Source organism: Conger conger, chromosome 8 (genome assembly GCF_963514075.1).
Source record: "Conger conger chromosome 8, fConCon1.1, whole genome shotgun sequence".
In the NCBI taxonomy this organism is placed as follows: Eukaryota; Metazoa; Chordata; class Actinopteri; order Anguilliformes; family Congridae; genus Conger; species Conger conger.
This window is the reverse complement of record NC_083767.1, coordinates 64,785,747-64,789,457: the sequence shown is the minus strand read 5'-3', so window position 1 is coordinate 64,789,457 and position 3,711 is coordinate 64,785,747. Positions and strand designations below refer to the sequence as shown.

Below are 3,711 nucleotides of genomic sequence, written 5' to 3'. Positions count from 1 at the left end.
TGTTGTTACTGTTGTTATTACTGTTGTTGTTACTGTTATTGCTGTTTTCACCATCCACCGATGAGTGAAAACACAGCCACTCGTGTCCACGCCAGACAGCAAGCACACAGTGTACAGACCATATGCAGGCTGTGGAAATACTGTCCATATGCAAGATAGCATATGTATCCTTAAATTGCATTATTCCCATTCCCATTTTGTTTACTTTATATGTAGGCGATGTAATGCCAGTTGCTGTATTACACGATTGTAAATTCACTGAACTGAAACTGAACATGAATTTGCATTCTCAATTTTTGCCAAAACATTACTGTTATTCCTATATAGCTACGTTAATAGACCGTTTTGCAAAGCGTACTAAAAATATATTTAGCCTACCTTTAAAGTCAACACAAATGTTCTGAGGGATTTTCAATAAACTGCAAAAATCTCCTCTTTGCGATGACCAGATTCGTTTTTCGGAACCTGTGACTGTTTTTTCAGTTCTCTCGATTTACTCCTGTCCTCTGTCCTTTCTCAAGCAACAGGAAAAAAAAAACAACTGAAAATATGGAGCCGTCAATCAAATGCCACGGAGGAAGTTACCTTATTCCAAGGTGGGGGAGAGTAAGGAAACGATTTAACTTAATCCCCCGCCCACACAGTTACCCGAGCGATCCCTCGACGCTGCAATATCAGAACTTCTGTCGTACTGCAGCCCCCATGGCAGGGGCTGTAATTTAAAGGTTTGACGAGTATTCGTTATTGAAAACCTGTGTATCTCCGAGTTGTCCCCCCCCGCTCTTGGCGGTTGGTACACGCCCGTTGTTAAAGTGGCTTGTGGAACAAAACGCGCACGCATTCCAATGTTCTAGTTACAGCTGCGAGGCAGAGACGGCGGTCAGAAACGTGCATTCGATTAGGGAATTTGCCAAAACGCACGAAGAAAGGCGAGGGCAGTGAGATTGAGAGAGAGATTTGTTAGGAGAGAAGTAGAGAAATGGTCACGCGGCAGAGATGAGGGTTCACGCTGAGGCTTCCAGGGGCGTGGGGAGATTCAGTAGTGTAGATCATGGTAGCCGCCACATGCCGATACGGACATATCATATTTATACTGTAAGATTCTCAAGAAGGACCCATCCACGTATTACGCAATAGTTGGGAACAGTTGTGCCAGTGTGTGTGCGTGTGTGGTATGGTGGCAGATGAATGAATGCAGCGATAGCGGTAGCGAAGAGAGAAATTATACCGTTACACAATAATCTGAAGTAATGACCCGATTTCCTGGGTAGGAAACAGCGCGGCAACCCATCGACCGGCAAACAGCGATTAAACAAATCTTCCTCTCAATCATCCGGGTCATGTGGGCGAGACCGAGCCGACACTGATGAATTTATAGTGTTCATCTCAATTTCATATTTTAAATACATTCCAGAAAACAGAAAACATTGCAATTTCATTTATTGTTAATGAGAAAATAAAACCATAACTCTAAAGTGCATCCGGAAAGTATTCACAGCGCTTCACTTTTCCCACATTTCGTTATGTTACAGCCTTATTTTGCCTTAATGTATTAAGTATTCACAGCCTTTGCTCAATACTTTGTTTATGCACCTTTGGCAGCAATTACAGCCTCAAGTCTTTTTGAATATGATGCCACAAGCTTGGCACACCTATCTTTGGGCAGTTTCGCCCATTCCTCTTTGCAGCACCTCTCAAGCTCCATCAGGTTGGATGGGGAGCATCGGTGCACAGCCATTTTCAGATCTCTCCAGAGATGTTCAATCGGATTCAAGTCTGGGCTCTGGCTGGGCCACTCAAGGACATTCACAGAGTTGTCCTGAAGCCACTCCAGAGAATTTTGTTTCTCATGGTCTGAGAATCCTTCAGGTGCCATTTTGGAATAAGGCTGTAACATAACAAAATGTGGGAAAAGTGAAGCGCTGTGAATACTTTCCGGATGCACTGTATATGTGATAAGTGAATACAATGTAATTACATTCAGAAGGGTGAAATTATAGTGTGAACGTGTGGTTTTTGGAATGTGTTGTGTCTATATGGGACCAAATAGTTATGCTTTTAAGTTTATATAAGATATTCTATGAGAAAGATTTAAGAAATCGTGCCAATGAAGCAGATGATGTTATTGGAGCTGAAGACGATGATGGAGTGCAATGGATGAGGGATGAAGTATGAGGGATAGTGGATAATGGATGAGGGGTAGTGGATAATGGATAGTGGATAAGGGATGAGGGATAGTGGATAATGGATAGTGGATAAGGGATGAGGGATAGTGGATAATGGATAGTGGATGAGGGTTGAGGGATAATGGATGAGGGATAGTGGATAATGGATGAGGGATAGTAGATAATGGATAGTGGATGAGGGATAGTGGATAATGGATAGTGGATGAGAGATGAGGGATAGTGGATAAGGGATGAAGGATAATGGATGAGGGATAGTGGATAATGGATGAGGGATAGTGGATAAGGGATGAGGGATAGTGGATAACGGATGAGGGATAGTGGATAAGGGATAGTGGATAATGGATGAGGGATAGTGGATTAGGGATGAGGGATAGTGGATAATGGATAGTGGATGAGGGATAGTGGATAATGGATAGTGGATTAGGGATGAGGGATAATGGATGAGGGACAGTGGATAATGGATGAGGGATAGTGGATGGGGGATAGTGGATAAGGGATAAGGGATAGTGGATAATGGATGAGGGATAGTGGATGTGGGATAGTGGATAATGGATGAGGGATAATGGATGAGGGATAGTGGATAATGGATGAGGGATAGTGGATAAGGGATGAGGGATAGTGGATGGGGATAGTGGATAATGGATGAGGGATAATGGATGAGGGATAGTGGATAATGGATGAGGGATAGTGGATAAGGGATAGTGGATAAGGGATAAGGGATTGTGGATAAGGGATGAGGGATAGTGGATAAGGGATGAGGGATAATGGATGAGGGATAGTGGATAAGGGATGAGGGCTAGTGGATGAGGGATAGTGGATGAGGGATAATGGATGAGGGATAGTGGATGAGGGATGAGGGATAGTGGATGGGGTAGTGGATAAGGGATAGTGGATAAGGGATAAGGAATGAGGGATAGTGGATGAGGGATGAGGGATAGTGGATGAGGGATGAGGGATAGTGGATGGGGGATAGTGGATAATGGATGAGGGATAATGGATGAGGGATAGTGGATAATGGATGAGGGATAGTGGATAAGGAATAGTGGATAAGGGATAAGGGATTGTGGATAAGGGATGAGGGATAGTGGATAAGGGATGAGGGATAATGGATGAGGGATAGTGGATAAGGGATGAGGGCTAGTGGATGAGGGATAGTGGATAATGGATGAGGGATAGTGGATAAGGGATGAGGGATAGTGGATAACGGATGAGGGATAGTGGATAAGGGATAATGGATGAGGGATAGTGGATAATGGATGAGGGATAGTGGATAAGGGATGAGGGATAGTGGATGGGGATAGTGGATAATGGATGAGGGATAATGGATGAGGGATAGTGGATAATGGATGAGGGATAGTGGATAAGGGATAGTGGATAAGGGATAAGGGATTGTGGATAAGGGATGAGGGATAGTGGATAAGGGATGAGGGATAATGGATGAGGGATAGTGGATAAGGGATGAGGGCTAGTGGATGAGGGATAGTGGATGAGGGATAGTGGATGAGGGATGAGGGATAGTGGATGG

The 3,711-nt window shown here is 43.9% G+C and overlaps 1 protein-coding gene across 1 annotated transcript in view; it reads right to left on the bottom strand.

The window, feature by feature from the left end:
* Positions 1-551, bottom strand: part of ndrg2 (NDRG family member 2) — a 17,933-nt gene extending 17,382 nt beyond the window's left edge. Inside the window, 1 exon segment of the mRNA XM_061252459.1 lies at positions 379-551. The gene's annotated coding sequence lies outside the window, so the exon portion shown is untranslated.
* Positions 552-3,711: the final 3,160 nt, after the last annotated feature.